At 39.4% G+C, this 18,620-nt stretch overlaps 1 protein-coding gene and 1 long non-coding RNA gene across 3 annotated transcripts in view; one reads left to right on the plus strand and one right to left on the minus strand.

The window, feature by feature from the left end:
• Window positions 1–10,871, minus strand: part of PRKCQ (protein kinase C theta) — a 146,743-nt gene extending 135,872 nt beyond the window's left edge. The window contains exon 1 of one of the 2 annotated variants that reach the window (XM_059663698.1): window positions 10,679–10,871. The gene's annotated coding sequence lies outside the window, so the exon portion shown is untranslated. The remainder of the gene's footprint in view (window positions 1–10,678) is intronic. The other variant, XM_059663687.1, reaches the window with a different exon arrangement.
• LOC132215465 (uncharacterized) lies at window positions 10,429–15,392 on the plus strand. The gene is made up of 2 exons (XR_009448527.1): window positions 10,429–10,584; window positions 13,106–15,392. It is a non-coding gene; the product is annotated as an uncharacterized LOC132215465 (long non-coding RNA).
• The last annotated feature ends 3,228 nt before the right edge of the window (window positions 15,393–18,620 follow it).

The raw sequence follows: 18,620 nt of genomic DNA on the forward strand, positions 1-18,620 counted from the left end.
CAGTGGGGCCTTGACTTAAGAGTGTCCCGACTAACGAGTTTTTTTGAGATACCAGCTGTCTCTCTCCGGATTTTTTGCATTGAGTTGATAGAGTGATTTGAGTTAACGAGCTCCTTAACGAGCTCGGTCTCCGAACGAATTAAACTCGTAAGTCAAGGCCCACCCACAGTATTTCAATCAGTAGTGTGATCTCTCTCAGATCTAGATTTTTACATCTAGAGGTCTAGGTTATTTTTCCATGAGAGAATAGCTACAATATTTTTCAGGAGATAATTGATTTTTGCATATTTAAATAAATATATATTCTCTCTGTTCTGAATACTTCTAATCTTTCTGTGAAGAGAAGGGACTCTTCTTCCTTTCATTTCTATTGAAATACATAACATTCAAATGTGTGTTAGCATTTCTTTCTACCAGCTCCACCTATGAGAAACTGTTAACAGATGAGTTTTGCTTCATTATTTCTAAAAATATGTGCTAATTTATGTTTAGCAACATTGGCAATTTTTTTGGGTCAAGTATGTTGCATTTATTTGATTTTAATAAGTAACAAAAGCATTTTCCTATTGCTCATATGTCTTACTAAAGTGCCTTTAGTTATATATCTAAGTGTACTATAAATATTAACAAACCTCAATGCACAGGAACTAGGAAAGAGTTCCAGTAAAAAAAATCCTTCTTTTTATTGGAATGGAGGAAAGAAGGTTAAAGAACCTTGTTCTGTGCCTTTGGCAAATACTTAAGCTGCCTCTGCTTCAGAATCTGGAATTATGCAAGTTATTTCTGATTGATTATTTCATCAACATTAAAAGGATTTCATCAAACTCTAGATGAGCTCAGTTGTATGTAAGGGGTGAGAGTAATTCAAGGTCCTCTTAGAAAAAGTTATTTATGGCTACTGTTACTATCACCCCTTTTGCACAGCCTGAATATGCCTTGGAAAATAAATACATGCAATTTGTTTTTTCTGTTTTGAATGACTAATGAAAAGAATTGGAAGAGTCTGCAACCATAGAGGAGAGATCCCGTATGGCTATTATTCATCATTATCATAACTTCCAGAAACAAAGTTCACCGAGGAAATCAAGTTGCTCTTTTGGGAGAACCAGCATTTTGATAAAACTTGGTCGTTATAACATTCCTTGTGCTACCACCAACAATAACACAGTAGAGGAAAAATATTTTGTTGTTATCATATGAAATTTTGTTTTTGCAAAATCAAGACAATGTAGTTCGAGCATGTCAAACTTGCAGCCTGTGGGCCACGTGAGGCCCACAATGAATATTTTTGCAGCCCTGCCAATATAACAGTATGTAAGAAACGTTTTAATAAACATTTTGTAACTTAATTTTTACAGTATCCTATTATATATAATTATTCATAACGAACTACAATGTTCGCTAATGACTGATTACCGTAATCCTGTTGCATTCATTTCCCTTATGCGCCTTACGCACAGGTGCGCCGTTTTCTCTCCACTAATATTAGCAGCAAATATTTTAGCAGCTGATTGCCATGTGATTACTCTTGGACTGACTTGTTTGGTGTGTGCAACAGGAAATATTTCATTTTTGGAGAACAAGAAAAATAGGTTTACTTGCATTATGCTTATTAATTTGTGCAGTTATTCAGTGTCTGGTAAGTTAATGTTCAAGAAAAAAATAAATTTTTATTAAAATGTTCTATTATTTTATGTTAACGATTACTCATTATTTCAGCCCTTTGTATTCAGCATGTCTCTATCGAAATAAACCTACATTTCTATGAGAATTTAAGCTTTTGTTTTTTGTGTGCCCACATAAACTTAAACCTTGTTTATTCATGTTAGCCTTTGGGTTTGACATGCTTGATGTAACTGAGTAACTTCAGTGAATGGGTGACTGCACTTGTTTATTGCTGAAGAGTTACCCATTCCACTATTGATTATATTCTCTAATCTATATGGTCTATTCACCAACACTTATGAAGGTTCTATTTCCTGGAATCCTTAAAATTTATCCAGTACTGCACCACCCCAGGTACCCAGGAACATGTGGATACCAAAAGACTATCTGAGAAACAGCTGCAAAATAACAGGGCCAGGAGGAGTCCTAGAGACCCCCTCATCCAACTCACTCATGCTGTGGTCAATGTGGCAAAAGTGGAATGAGAACCTTGGTCTCCTGGCTCCCACTTCTGTGACCTTTCTTCCCACCATCACTGTTGGATGGATCTGCAACACTGGCAGGGCCATCAAAGAGCAGGACATAGGCAGGGGGAATGATGCCACAAGATCTATAGCCTCTCTCCAGACCCTTCTGCTGAAAGGGACTATCTATTTTGCATTCTCAATTCCCTTGTGTGCCAACTCCCATAGTTCCCTGTTTACTGTAGGGAAATTGGAGAGCAGTGAGGTGGACAAACTGGCACCTTAGAACCTGGGAGGGGAGGAAGCAGCAGGTGATATAGTACAGAGACTGGCTTATCTGAAGTCAACACACCAAAGGGTAACTGTGTCCTTGGCCCTGTAAACCACTCTCAGTCAGATCCCTAAAACTCACCTTGAGGATGTGGACAAAAATTAAGGGTGCTCAGGGCTCTTCATACTAACTATAGGTCTGACAAATGTACATCATACTCCGAATCCTTCACGTTGGTGAACGGAGGAAAATCAAAGATATTCCTTCACTCTGAGAGGCGTCATTTGCTTCCTCAAGTCTGCGGTCTGAGCTCTGTGCCAGGAGTTAAAGAAAAGGAAGGAAATAGAAAACTTGGCACATGTCCTCAGGCTAGCTTACTCAGGAGATAATAATTGAATAAAATATCATTACTGAGCTTCAGTCATCAGCTGGATAGAAACCTCAAGTCCTCAGAGATATGAAAACATAAGAGGGAGGGTAAACACGTGACAAGCTACATGGAAAAGGTATAACACAAAAGGACACTTTTTTTCCTAATTGCTAAAAGGGACCCTGGTTAGAAGACCTTTTCATGAACAAAGGGAGAAATACACTTAGGATTTAGGGGCACCTGCATTTCTTATTTGCTAAAGGAGAACAAGATACTTTGGATGGAGGACCCAGTAAGGGTTGGAATGCAGAGGATGTAAGAAGTGTCTCCCTTATTTGCAGGCAAAGGTGAGCATAACTACCTGAGCCTATGCTGACACTCCCCTGGAGGGAAGTATCAGTGGAACTCACAGTTCATTTCCCCTGAAATGCAATGCCATTCATGAAGTAAAGTGCCCTCTGAAAACTCTGAAGTCTCACAGGGGTTATGTCAGCTTTTGTGATACAAGCCAGAAATCCAAGCTCCCATTTTAATATCATTTTAGCTCTGGCTTTCTTGTTAGGAACTTGTACTGGTGTCCATTTTATTTGATTATTGCTGGGATTTATTTTCAATCTCATTTAAAAGATTATGTTTTTTCCCCTTTGGTTTCATATTTTTTGTTGTTCTACTTTCAAGTGAATCTCCTAAATAATTCATTACTCTTTATTTTCAAGACATTTTTCTTTAAATGCTTTCAATTATTTTTATCTTTGGCATTCTTTTATCATCCAAATTCTTGAATCTAGTCTTTTACTTTTTACCTTTCCTACTCTTGCTGCTTTAATGACTTTTGAGATAATTATGGTTTTGTTTTGAAGAATCCTTGAAGTTTTTTGTCATTTCATTAAAATTTTCTTACCTCTTTTCCTAATATTTTCTTTTTATTAAAATAATTAATTCTAATAAAATTATATAATTAATTTCTCAGTATGTATACATTTTGTCTACCTTTTACCTCATTCTTTTGCTTGTGGGATATTTCAGAGTATTTGAATATTACCTTTTATTTCCTGATCATTCTTAGGTTGGTCTTTTTTCTTTTATTACTGGAATTATAATAGTCAGAAAAATAAAAAACTGAGGATGACAGAGGGAGAAAATCACACCATAGACAGGGGGAGATGGAGCTTTTCCCTTATAGCAAGTTGTCTCTTAGCATTTCCTTCAACTTTGACTTCCTAGTAGAATTTATCTAGATAATTCTAGAGAACCATAGGCAAAAACTGCCCAAGATGATAATGATTCTACTTGTATGAACATTTAAATGACTAGATTGGGGTTCTTTTCTCCTACAGCACACAGTTCCTTAAAAATTACAGGTTGTAAAATTCATGATTTATTTATTTATTCCAGTAATATTTATTAAACACCTACTATATGTCAGATATGTTGATAGATGCTAGGGATTCAACAGATAATAAGGAAGAATGTGGCTTCTTCCCCCAAGGAGTTTATAATGTTCTGGGGAAGTAAAAAAGTAAACAAACAATGGCAATATATTCTAAGTGTAGTGGTAGCTAACAGTTTTTGATTGATTACTATATGCTACACATGGTGCTAATACTTTATATAGAGCAGTGGTTCTCAACCTTCCTATTGCCATGACCCTTTATTACAGTTCCTCATGTTGTGGTGACCCCCAACCATAAAATTATTTTTGTTGCTACTTCATAACTGTAATTTTGCTACTGTTATGAATCGTAATGTAAATATCTGATATGCAGGATGTATTTTCATTGTTACAAATTGAACATAATTAAAGCATAGTGATTAATCATAAAAACAATATGTAATTATATATGTGTTTTCCGTTGGTCTTAGGCGACCCCTGTGAAAGGGTCATTCGACCCCCAAAGGGGTCGAGACCCACAGGTTGAGAACCACTGATATAGATGATCTCATATGTACTTTAAGAACACGTGGGAGGAGATAAATTCCTAATTTGGAGGATCAGGAAAAGCTTTCCAGAGGATGGCATCTAAGGTTGGGACTGAAGATATGTAGAACTAGCCAAAGGAAGAAAAGGTTTAGAGGTTGGGCAGAAAGCTGATGAGGCAGGGGATCCGTGGGACTGCTAAGGAACCCAAAGAGGCTGGACTCGGAGGAGCATGATGTGTGTGAGGCTGGAGAGGACAGGGGAATGTAGATCAACTAGAACCTTTCACTTCATGTCACAGAGTCTGAGTTTCATTCCAACGGCATTGGGTAGCCACTGGGGAACTTAGAACAAGGGAATGACACACTAAGGTCTGGGATCCAGAAAGATCCTTTCAGCTGTGGCATGGAGAATAATCCATAGTAACAGAGACCAGTTAGCAGGTTCTGGCAGTAATCTAGAATAAAACTAGTGGTGGCCTCTCAGAGCAGAGGCAGTGGGGACAAGAAAGGGTGGATGGAATAGGGAGATATTCAGGGGGTGGAACTAAAAGAACTTGCATTGGGGTAAGCCTGGAGGTGAGACATCAGGCAAAAACATTCAGATTTCTGGTTATACAAGAACAGATGATACCAAAGTCAGGTTCGGGAAAGAATGAGAGGGAAAATTTATGGAAAGAGGAAGGAGGAAGATAATACATTCAGTTTGGGATATTGTGGTGCTGGATGTGCCTATCAGCTTTCTGTGGAAGAGGATCAGTAAGACTTTGCATAGGCAAACGGTTGGTTGGTAGTCAACAAGGAGAATGGCTATGGAGGGCAATGAGGAATGAGGTTGCCTATGGCATGAGAAAATGAAGGAATATTCATCTTCCAGGGGGCAGAAAGGAGAGGAGGAGCTTGCAAAGGAAGCAAGGCAAAGTGCTGAGAGTGCAGGGACAGTGGTGACAAGAGAAAGTCTGAAATATACTGCTCTAGAAAGCAAAAGAGGGCTGACCAGGGAAAGTCTGAGAGCCTAGCTGGAGTTGGAAATTATGGAGTTATATCATTGTGAATTGGCATAGTTCCTTTTTTTTCCCCCAGAGAACTCATCAATATCTGTATACACACTGGAAAAAGTAGGCAGTTGGATTCAGCTCTGATCCCAGGGACCCCAGCTTTAGAAAGGAAAGCACATCATCTCACATGGTACCACCAATGCTTGTCTTCTAGCAGCAAGGAAAAAGCTTTGGGAGAGGAAAGAGAAGCCATTTTCATCTTTGTCAACTACTGGTTGAATCATGCCTATTCTGTATAATCAGTACTATTTCTCCTCAGACAATCACTTCTAAATCTAGGTAGGATACCCTACCTACAGGGACCTTTTGTTTATCTTTTAGGAGCCCTCCTATCCATGGTTTCCCTAATCCTTCAGCGAATGCTTTAGTAGTAATTACAAAGATTCTGCACTAGAGAAAGGTATATAAGCACAAGGTGAGATAGGAAAAGCAATGAATTCAGGAGTATCATAAGTCCAGGACTCCTGACATCAGGCATCAAACAATTTGGTAAATAACTCATTGGTTACCCCTCATACCCATTAGGATGGCCTCTATCATATAAACAGAAATAACAAGTATCGATTGGTGAGGATGTGGAGAAACTGGAACCCCCTGTGCACTGTTGGTGGGAATGTAAAATGGTGAAGCCGCTATGGAAAATAGTATGATGGTTCCTCAAAAATTAAACATCCAATCCAGCAATTCCATTTCTGGGTATATGGCCAAAAGGCTTTGGAGAGATATTTGTACACCCATGTTCATAGCAGCATTATTCACAATAGCCAAGATATGGAAGCAACCCAAGTATCCATCAACAGATGGATAAACAAAATGTGGTCTATACCAACAATGAATTATTATATAGCCTCAAACAGGAAGGAAATTCTGATTCATATTACAATGTGAACCTGGAGGAACCTTCGGGACATTATGCTAGGTGAAATAAGACAACTACTGTATGATTCAACTTATATGAGATTCCAGAGTAGTCAAATTCATAGTAACAGAAAGTAGAATGCTGGTTTCCAGGAGCAGGGGGAAGTGAGGAGTTGGAAGTTAGTACATAATGGGCATAGAGTTTCAGTTTTGCAAGTCGAAAGAGTTCTATTGGATGGATGGTAGTGCTGGTTGCACAACATTGCGAATATCAGAGAGGGGCAAAAGTAGGTTTACAGTTGTGAATACACAAAACACAGTTTATTCTTGTATTATTATTTATTAATTCTTGCATTATTTTCCACTAGAACAACTGTAAACCTAATTTGTTCCATTCTGTATTTAAGGCCAATGAACTGTACACTTAAATGTTATGTATATTTTACCACCATTAAAAAATTAATTGGTGGGTTGTTCAGCTCTGTGGTTTATGGCAAGTGCTTGGAGGTCAGATAAACCTGACACTACCACTTACCAGCTATAAAAGCTGGACACGTGACTTAACCTCCCTGGGCCTCAGTTTCCTCATCTGTAAAATGAGGGTGATTATGGTAATAATAATATCTAATTTATGAAAGCTTTGCAAAGATTAAATGAGATAGGAATGTTTGTCAAATATAAATAAAGTTGGGAGTATAAAATCTGGTACATAAGTTACAAATAATAATGCCTCAATAAAACTATGTTTTACTGTTTTTGTTGGCTCTGATTATTATTATCATCAATATTATCAGCTTAATTCAAAGTTAGCATTACCCTATATCAACCTGTAAAAGTATATGCTGCCAAAATGAGTGCCTTTAAATATCTGCTAGTTTAATCTCAGAGCAGAAATCTACAATTCTGGGCTTGGATTGAGCTATCCCTAATTCCTGAAACCTCTGATTCTCATTTGCACAAAGAATACTTTTAGAAGAGAGGAAAATATGAAATTTGGGCATAAATGCTTTGCATGTTAAAATAATGAAAGATATTTCCATTACTGCAAAGAAATGCCTTTTAATTCACCTTTCTGCTTCAGCATTATGTTTTTCTAGGGGTGTTTCATGGTTTCTGTCTTAACAGCCAGAATAGGTATGAAAAGGCAAAGTTAGATGCATTGCTTCTTGAAAATGCGATGGTTAAGATTTCAAAGTAATGGACAGAAACAGAAAAAAGAGTTTAATGTTATGCATGCCACCACAACACTAATTTCTCTACTTTTAATGACAGATTTGACTTGAGCAATACAATTATATAAATATGGAATCACATGATACATGTGTGTTCTCTGGGATATTTCATCATGTAACAACTTTTTATTTTACATTATTTGTGGAAATTAATTACTTAAAAAAAAAGAAAGAAAAGATTGAATTGTATAAAAAGAAAATCACCTGAAATCAAACATACTCTTATTAAAAGTCACATTAGATTAATATCTCCTCAATAATTTCAGGGGCAAACAACATAATCAGTAACTCTAAAACATAAAAAGCATTAAAAAGGGAAGTACTAATTCTAATTCCTATTTTAAAGGAAGGCGAATGTCCCACCATTAAGCTGGGTTATGGAGATTTGTGGGCTTTACTCCTGAGTGCCAGTCACAGATTTGTACTGTAAACCCTCTCAAAACAAAATCCTAGACCCAATGCACAAGGAATTTTAGATGAAACACCAAATTCATTATAGAGGAGAATTCTGTCATTTCCACAAAGAGAGAGAATACGTTACAATGGAATGAGGGACCTGTATAGAAATGATCAAAGACAAATGAAGTATTCAAGGGAGCCTTCAGTACCTGCCATGAACAAGAGAAATAAAATATCAGTGTTGAAGGGGATCAGTGAGATCATAAGAACAACTGAGCTGTGAATAATTGAGCAATGTCCCTGCATACCTGAAAGAGAAGAGGGACATCAGCAAAAGGAATCAAAGTTCCAGTAGTTGACCCACGTATTTTCCAAGCAGACGCAACAAAGGGTAGGGAGTGGAGCTGTGGGAGAGAAGGTAAAGAAGTCGCCAAGAGCTCCTTGCCATCCTGAGCCGCCGTAGTAGTACAAGACAGTGACGGAAGTGAACATGACAAAGCCGAGGGTGGTGACAAGAGTCTCCCCTGAAAGTTTACATTTTACAAGTTTACAAGAAAATCACAGGAGGCTGAAACAAAGGCTGGTGATGCGGAACCGGTTACTCTTGACATCAGAAATAAGAGTTGATGAGCCCAGGCGGGGGTGGGTGGGTCAGAAGAGATAAACCAAAGAATGGGTATGCATATATGCATAACCCATGGACACAGACAGTAGGGTGGTGAAGGCCTGGGGCGGGGAGAGAGGGGAGCTAGAGGGGTCAGTGGGAGAAAAAGGAGGACATATGCAATACTTTCAACAATAAAGATTTTAAAAAAATATGTTCCTTTCAAAAAAAAAAAAATTCCCAAAACCAAAACCAAACCACAAACACTTAAATTACACTTCATTTATAAGTTGGGAGTTTTACAAATGATGCTTTGAAGGTTTTAAAAGCTCTTCCAATGCTGTGTCTTTAAATGTATGTACTTTCATTTTTATTTTTTTGGCTTAAAACAAAAACAAAACAAAACAAAACCCCCAAACAATAAATGAATATATGTACGTACAATCAGCAGAAGAAAGAGACAACAAGAGCATTCGGAGGCGGACACCTGCCTCAAACAATGGCACTAATCGCAGAGGATTTTAAACAGCTGTGCATAAACTTCAAAAGTAATTGCAACCAAATTAGCAAATGTCACCCTCCTTCCCACTAGACACAGCATTTTTAAAAAGAGATCAGGCATCTGTGGGCAAGCCTGCCATTTTATGAGTTGCCTAAGATAAGTTAGGGGGAAAGAAATGAAGATGGTGATTCAGAAGGTTGGGGTGTATGCTGGGAGTGGGGCACCCAGGGCCTTACAAATAGGGCTTGTCTGTGAAGCATCCCAGCCAAGGAAGGGCCTGGGGTGGTCACAGCTCCAGAAAACAATGCAAAGGGGGCAGCAAGTCCTGGGGCCGCCCGACTTGTGTTCAGAAAGGGTGCCGGCCCTCGAGGGACCTGCGCACGCCCCAGGAACAGTCTCTCACCACTGACCAGGAGAAGCAGTGAGTGATCATTCCTCTCTCCAGGCCACCACCCCTCCTTGTCAGCCCTTGCCATTACTGAATCATCTTTCATTAGCAACTTTGAGCAGGACAACCCTCAAGGACAAGGCAGCTCCGTGACACTCACTTTGCAGACACAACCCAGTGGAGCCAGCCTTTGGCTCTCTCTCTCTTCATGCCCACGGTAGTGCCTGCGCCTTTAGCACGAATTTCGCATGGATAATTGGGGTTCTTGAAAATCCAGTGAAATAAAGACATTTCACTCTCTATACGTATGACCCTCAAAGCTTAAAAACAAACAAAGATCCCTCAAGGTTACCGAATTAAGCACCAGACGTGTTTTTTTTTTTTTTTTCTTCTCGTTTCTTTTTGCATCTAGCAGAGACCTACCTCACCCTAACCCCACGCCGGCGAAAAGAAACTTGGTTTGTTTAGAAGAGCGAGTGTTGGCAGCCCTTCCTGCTGCTGTAGCAATGGATTTCAAAAAAACAAGTTGCTGTCTGACAGGTTGCCATCTGCATCAAACCTCTCTCCTTACAAATGTTTGCCAAGAACATAAAACTTTCCACCTTCTTCCCTTCCTCCCTCCGCCCTTCATTAGTTCAGGTGAGAGTTAAAAAAAAAAACAAAAACGAGAAGGAAGGAGGAAGTGCAGCCAGCCCGGTGGCCTCCTTGTGGCCAAGGTCCTCACCATCCCTTGCAGCCCGCACGCAAGAAACCCCCCCCCAAGAAACCAGTGACCCAAAGTTCGCTGCGCTCCTGTCTCTTCGATTTCTCTATCATTCTGCACCCCCCTTCCTGGAACAAGTCACCACGGAGCTGGGTGAGCCGCTTCCGCTGGACCGGGGTCCTGGACCCACGTAGACAGACCCCCTTCCCTCCCCTGGCCGGCGACGAGCGGCCACGCAGGGACCTACCTGCTGGGTGAGCTGCCGGGTCCGAGCGCAGCTGTCCGGCGGTGGCGCGGGCACTGGCGGTGCCGGCGCGGTGGGTGCGCCCGCAGGCGGTGCCGGCCAGGGGGCGCTCGTCACCCCGCGCTCGGGACCTCAGAAGCGGGTCCTGGACGCCCGCCCGCCCAGGAACCAGCCCAGCTCTCAGCTGCCGGCGCCTCCGCTCCTCCTGCTGTGCCCGCCCCGCCCTCCAGCCTCGCTCCTTACAGGTTCTTCCCTCCCCGCTGTGGCGACCAGAAGGGGATGGGACACGCTTCGGGTGCGCTGTTCGGGGAGGAAGGGGCGCTGAGCTCGGGCCCCACACAGGCTGATGCGAGGAAAGGAGAGGGGGAACTGAGACCACATGATTCTATAGCTAGACAAACTGAAAAGCGAAAACGATCCTTCAGTGGGAAGGATCAAGGTCACCCTGTAAAAAGAACTTCACCTATTTTGTCTGTTTTTACACTAGAAAGGACTTGTGAATATCTTTGTTTTATAATTACCTGTCTGGGAAGGTTTGCGTACAATTCGGTACCTTGGATAGTCTTTCCCAGGTGGTGTCTGACCTGGGATTTTGATTTTCTATCTGCACACTGTTGTTTTATTTATAATGTCCAAAGTTGCCCTCTCTAAACTGAGCCATTGAAGTTGTAATGGAATGTCGTGACGGTGCATGTGTCATTTTAGGACTTTTGTGCTTTGCTGACATGAATGATCATACTGAGGATAATAGGGTGTGCCCCCCTATACTTAATAGAATTCTTTTTTTAAAAAATTCATGTCAGAAATTACATGTCTGGTTACCAATACTATATTACTATTACAGAGCTATTCCCTCTCAATCATGACACTAAATGATTAAAATGTGCTTGGCTAAGGCTTTTGTTGCTTTAACAAACTAGGACCAGTGAGCAATAAAACAGAAATACTTTAAAAAATATTAGAGAGAGAGAGAGAGAGAGAGAGAGAGAGAGAGAGAGAGAGAGAGAGAGAGAGATTAAAAAGTAGGAAAAAGAAAAAAATGCCAAGGCTTGGATCATCAGCAGATTTCTGGTCATAGAAGGTTAGAGTGTCAGCTGAAAAGGACCTCAGATTCCTGCTAGTTCCAAAATTTTATTTATTATTTTTAAAAACATTTAAAAAATTCTCACCTGAGGATATTTTGTATTGATTCTACAGGAGGGAGAGGGAGAGGGAGAAAGAAAGAGAGAGAGAAACATATTGATTGGTTGCCTGCCTCTCAAATGCGCAAAGATGGAAACCTTGGTTTGTGCCCTGACCAGGAATTGAGCTGTGACCTTTTGGTGTATGGAAAGGTGCTCTAACCAACTGAGCCACACCAGCTAGAAGTCAAACTTTTTCTTTCTTTCTTTCTTTTAAATTCTTTATTGTTGAAAGTATTACATGAGTCTCCTTCCCCCCCCCCCCCATTGACCTCTCCCTGCCCTCTCCCACCCCCAGCACATGCCCTCAACCTCCTATTGTCTGTGTCCATGGGTTATGCTTATATGCATGCATACAAGACCTTTGGGTGATCTCTTACACCCCCCTCCCCTCAAAAAAACCAAGGCCCAGCAGGGTTTGGTGACTTGATTAATTCACATTGCTGCTTGTCCTGGGAAGCCAGATATGGTGATTTTTTCTCTTAATCTATGTGAACTCAGCAAAGCAAATGCACACACCTTATAAGGGTAAAATATAGTCCATTAAAATGAGCCCCTTTCCCCTATTGCTAATATCCAACAGCATTGAACTGACCCTTAGGCCAGGATCATCCAACAGAGATGCTGCCACCTCTTAGAAGAGTCTAGCCAGGAGGGTTGAGGGTGGATGGGACTTGAGAAGTGCTGGCTCACCCTGCCATCATGTAGTAGGCGTTCATTGTATATTTCCATGGCATGTAGTAGGCGTTCACTGCATATTTGCTACTAAAATTTGGAGGAAAAATGTGTTTATGGCTGGGAACAAGCCGTTAGAGCTGGATTAATGACCATCCTCCTACCCCATCAGCTCCTCTCTGCAGACTGTCAAAGAGAAACCTCCTAGTTCAAAATGCCTTCCTCCTGGCTCTTCTCCAGCCATCCTTACACAGCCTATCACATCCAGAAGAGCTGGCAGACTGCCAACGGCTACAGTGCCTAAGAGATAGTAAACCCATTCATTCCCCATTGCTGGGTTTTCATTGACTTTTGAGAAGGAGGCTAAGTAGGGCTCAAGGGAAATTCACATGCCCTTTAATTTCATCAATACTAGTTAGTGGCTTTAAAAAGAAATTTCAAATAATGACGATTATGTGCTTAGTACCTATATACCAGTCATCGTATGAGCACTTTGGATGCACTGTTCTCTTAATCCTCATAACAATCTTATGAGTTAGATATTCTATCATCATCCTCATCTCCTCTATTTCAGAGATGAGACTAACCAGGCTTAGAAGGATCACGCAGCCTGCTCAAGATGCCACAATTGATGAAGTACCAGAACCGGCATTCATCTCAGGCCGGTGTGAAATAGCCCTCAAGCCCTGTTGAATACTGCTTCCATTCCACAGCCATGTCCTCTGTTTTCTGCTTCTCTCTCGGGATAGCTGGTCTCAGGGACCAGTGCTACTCTACTATTTTATTTTATTTATTTTTATATTTATTTATTTGCAGAACTACATAGTTATTTTATAACTATGTAGTCCTGCAATTGCAAACTCATGAATTGGAAGACTTGATTTTTTAAAACAATATTCATCATGTGTCTAAAAGTGTTTTTTTAAAATTTCATCTGAAAGAAAATATTCCAAATCTATTCTTGATACATGCTAGGTGTTAGGATACCTCTGGACCTTTTTGACTCCAGCATCCTGTCTAGCCAGCCTTCTCCTTTCCCAGCTTACAAAGCATTTTATATCAGACATTATCTCTATTTTACAAACACGGCTGCTGCTCAGAAGTGCTCCACACCTTTGTTTCCTGGAAGAGGAAATGGCATTTCCTGGAGCAGACTGCTTGTGGGTGGTGAGGTTCCATATTACGTTAAACACACCGCACTTTCAGTCGTGTGCTTCTTGCCTCCTTCAGGGTCTGCCCGAATTTCCTGGAATCGTGCTGAACACAGACCAGAGGGCAGCTGTGCCAGTTCATTGCAGCCGGGAAGACATGGTTCCTGCTTTGGATCTAGAGCTAAGGGATAAGGGACTCCCAGGAATCTGGTCCCTGGAGATACCACAATCCATCTTCCTTCAACTTGGGATTTGCAAAAGGAAGCCTCAGACATCACGTGACCATCATTTTAGACCTAATTGACGACTGTCCCCTGGCTCCCAAAGAGACCATGTGGCTCTTGCACCCGTCTGTGGATTGACTTTTTATGAAGGATTTAGGATAGAAATTAAAAAGAAAATGTTCTTATTATGAGCCTCAATTTGGAGAAAGATGATACTTGGGGAGAAGTAGGATATGACAAACAGATCATTTAAGCACTGGATTATATAATAAGGACACTTCTCTCTCTGCAGAAGTCACCACTCCGAGGGAATCAGATTGGACTATTTCATGAGGAGTTTGGCTCCCTGGCTGTCCACTTTTCCAAGACCAGGCAGAAGCTGTTTTTAACATGGGCCACAGGAAGCCTCAGAAGAATCAGCATGGCATTAGAAGACAGCGATCTACCTTAACCCAAAACACTCGAGAAACATGTGGAGTCTAGGGTAAAATGGTTCAGAAATTGTCAAAATTATTCTAGAAGCTATGGTTAAAAGTGACAGAGGTGCAGACAAAACACAGGTATTTTAAATTCACAGCTTGGATAAGGGAAAAGGAGTTTTTGTTTTTTTCCTCTTCAATCCTGTTTAGGCTTTCAAGTGGGAAAAAAGGATAATTAAAAGTTAGAAATTGTTAATGCCAGCAGATAGCTCTAAACCTGAAGCAAAAATTGGCCCTCCCTTGGGGAGTAAATAAACCTGGATTATTACTGATAATGAGGTATCAACTCTTCCAGGCCATGAGGGGGAATGGTAAAAGGTGAATGCAAATCTCACTCTGAGGTGAAAAAGAAAAATGTTCATAACATGATACTTTTGAAAGTTCCATTGTTATTATACATGCTTAGTAATATTAAGCTAATTTAAAAATCTTAGGCAAGGTAAGGGAGGTAGATACTCTATTTTCATTTAAGAAAGAGATAATGAGTGAACCTGATACTGTCTAATATTTATTGTGTGTTTAGGACGTGTATCAGGGCATAGTGTTAAACAGTTAACTTTGAATATCTCATTTGATTCTTAAACAAATCCCTTGAAATGGGTAATATCCTCTTCATTTTATAGATGTACTAGCTGAGCCTAGAGGTCAAATAAATGACATCACCAGGCTCACAGAGCCAGTAAGCGATGGACTTCAGTCTGTTGACTCCCAGATCTGTGACTTTTGTCATCATACACACAGAAAAAGATAAGAGCTGAAATTATAGCCTGATGCTTGAAACAGTAAAAGAATTTTGTGTTTGTTAATGTCCCAATTAATAAAGTATTCTAAGAAGAGTTAACACATGTATAGAAAGCCAATTTGTGAAGTATAATGTATCAAAATGTCCATTTTCTAATACAACCATAGAATATAAAACAAAATTTAATCTTTAATGATGCTAAACATGTAGAGCTTATTTTTTCCTGAGTACCAATTATTATTACATTATTGAAGAATCAAACTGAGCACGAAAGTCTTACTTTTATTATTTTTTAAAAGGAATTATAAAAACACAGTATTGTTACTTTGTGGCTTCTGCCATCCTAAAGGTGTTGATTACTTTTTAAGTCATGGCTAGCTATTAAAGAGATACTAATTAAAACATACCTATCTGAATCAGATAGTGAATAACATTTTCAGTGTTGTTTTTACATAGATACAAGTTAACATGAACACATGGTATGTTTGTAAGTTTTAAGGGTAGATAAAATCAGAACAAAAGAAGATGGCCTAATATTTCTAAGGATTGGCAGTTATAGTGTAGAATTGGGTGAGTTCGGTGATATTAGCATAATGAGTATGGCCCAACTGGATACAAAATCTTGTCTGAAATTAAAGAGAATAATTAGATAGAGTTACACTTTTTAGTGATTCTCTTCTACCAGTGGAAAAGCAAGAACAACCTGAGTTCAAAAGACTGAACATTTTGATGAGAAATCCTCCCCAGGAAAGATTAATAAATCTGAGATTTGATCTGGGCATCCAGGAGGAAGCAATCAAGACAAAATGTTCTTTCATATTTATAAATTTTATTATTGCAATTACCCATGGATTTGGAAATCTACCAATGAAGGCACATTACTTTAGAGTAAACTATATCTCAATCCTTTTTTAAAAGGCAAATATCACACCTGCTCCTCATTACTCCCTTCTCCTTCAATCCATGCCCTTCAAACATATACTATTTATGGTTTTATTCTGACACACACACACACACACACACACACACACACACACACACACCACACACACACACGGAGGGAGGGGATTTTTTTTCATTTTACAAATGTATGGTGGACTACATGGGATATTCTATCAGGTTTCTTCCAGCTATAAAGGATTTAGAAGAAATGTTAATTAAAAGAAGGTTTTAACTGTCAACAATGAGGAATGTAACATAATTTGCTTCTACTTGTACTCATTGATGATTTGATATGTTCTCTGGTATGAAAATTTCAAATATTCTCAAGGAAGCCATTCACTGATGACTCAGGAAAACACTGAAAATCATTACTCTCTTCTTGGTGTACAGTTTTCCTGACTGCATCATAGTTTCAGTCATTCACTTTATTATGATTATTCTTTTTTGTTAATCGTCACCTGAGGATATTTTTCCATTGATTTTTAGAGAGAGAGTGGAAGGGAGGGGAAGAGACACAGAGAGAAACATAGATGTGAGAGAGACACATGATTGGTTGCCTCCCAAACAACCCCTACCAGGGCTGGGGATCAAGCCTGCAGCTGAGGTTCATGTCCTTGACTAAAATCGAACCTGGGACCCTTCAGCTGTGGGCCGATACTCTATCCACTGAGCCAAAACTGCTAGGGTCAGTCATTCACTTTAAAGTAAAAATTCTCTGGAACAAAATAGAAGGAATTTCTTTTTCTCTCAGTGGTGAGAACAATGGCCTAATGAGGCTCCATTGACCAAACTTGGCTGTTGGGTGAATAGTTAGGGGTACTCTATTGCAAGGTCAGGTTTTATCCCCCATCCCAAGCATTTTACCCCTGAAATGTTAGTTTTTATCTCCAAATGATAACCCCTGAGACTGGTTATTTCTTCAAACTCATATTGGCTTACTAGTATATGTTGTAAATAGATTCAAGCTGTTTTTTGTTTTGTTTTGTTTTCTTTTGCTGTCACTAGGCAGAGTTACAAATAAAAGAAGTAAAGCTCTATATTTGGGATTCAGCATATCATTTGGAGAGCAGATGTTTTATCTACATCACACACACACACACACATGCACGCGCACACACACACACATGCACACGCACACACACACACACACACCCCTGAATTATCCAGTACATGACTAAAATGTACTCTGATGATTAAAGAAAAATATGTAATATTTACATAATCAGATTAACTGCTTATATCTGTACCTTTATGCAACATTTAAAATAATGAAAAACAAGTTAATCTTTTTACACCTCATATTAGAACTTGATGGAGATGATATGCTCAAAAAAATCAAAGGCATGTGGTATATTTGAAATTGAAAGATATGCTTATTTTTCTAAATAGATTACAGATGTCATGCATTGTTTCACAAATCTTTTCCTCTTTAAAATTAACAAAAGGGGAGCTGTTCTTATTACATCTTGACAATTTCATAGGGAAGACTGAGTAGATAAAACCTCTAGATTTCTATAAACTTTATGCTGTATTTTGAATAATCAACTACGCTTCATGGACATTTGTATCAAGTTTTTTTGTTGTTGTTGTTCTTGTTGTTGTTTTACTTATATGATCTTATTTATCCTCATAACACTCCTGGAAATATGGGTGGTGTTAGTCACACTTTACAGATGAGAACATAGAGGCCCAGAGTGGATAAGTAACTTATCCGAGATCACATAGCATGTGAGTGGCGGAGCCAGAACCAGAAGCCAGGTGGACCTTATTCGGACCTATGGAGAACTATATTTAGAGAATAATGGTCACCAATTACAGAGGCTAAAAATAGGGGTCATATTCTGCATGCAGATTGCGAAAGATAATGTTTATTATTGCTTCTATGATAAAAGTTATGCATTCACTTCCACTCATGCACTCACATATGCCCAGACACATCTAGAAATTAGAAAAAGTAAAAAGAGAAGAAAGATGACCTATAATTCCATAACCCCAAATCAGTAATATTTAGTATATTTCCTTACATTCTTTTATCTATACATAAGTTTTAGAATTATTTTATTTTAAAAATAACTTTTATTTGTTGCCTGATTGTAAAATAATGAGACGTCATCATAGAAAATTTGAAACACTCATAATCTCAAAATATAAAGAGAACTGTTGATAGGTTGGTTTATTATCCTGGTCATGGCTGAGAGCACGTGTCTTGAGACTGAAGCTGAAATTAACTACTCACACAATTTGTACTTTATGACCTTCAGCATCATTTAAAAAAAAAGTTTGACTTTTTACTTAATTTCTTTCTTTTTTAAAAAATATGTATTTTATTGATTTTTTTACAGAGAAGAAGGGAGAGGGATAGTTAGAAACATCGATGAGAGAGAAACATCGATCAGCTGCCTCCTGCACACCCCCTACTGGGGATGTGCCTGCAACCAAGGTACATGCCCTTGACCAGAATTGAACCTGGGACTCTTCAGTCCGCAGGCCGACGCTCTATCCACTGAGCCAAACCGGTTAGGGCTTTACTTAATTTCTTGATGATCTGTTT

This window comes from Myotis daubentonii, chromosome 1, assembly GCF_963259705.1.
Source record: "Myotis daubentonii chromosome 1, mMyoDau2.1, whole genome shotgun sequence".
NCBI lineage: Eukaryota > Metazoa > Chordata > Mammalia > Chiroptera > Vespertilionidae > Myotis > Myotis daubentonii.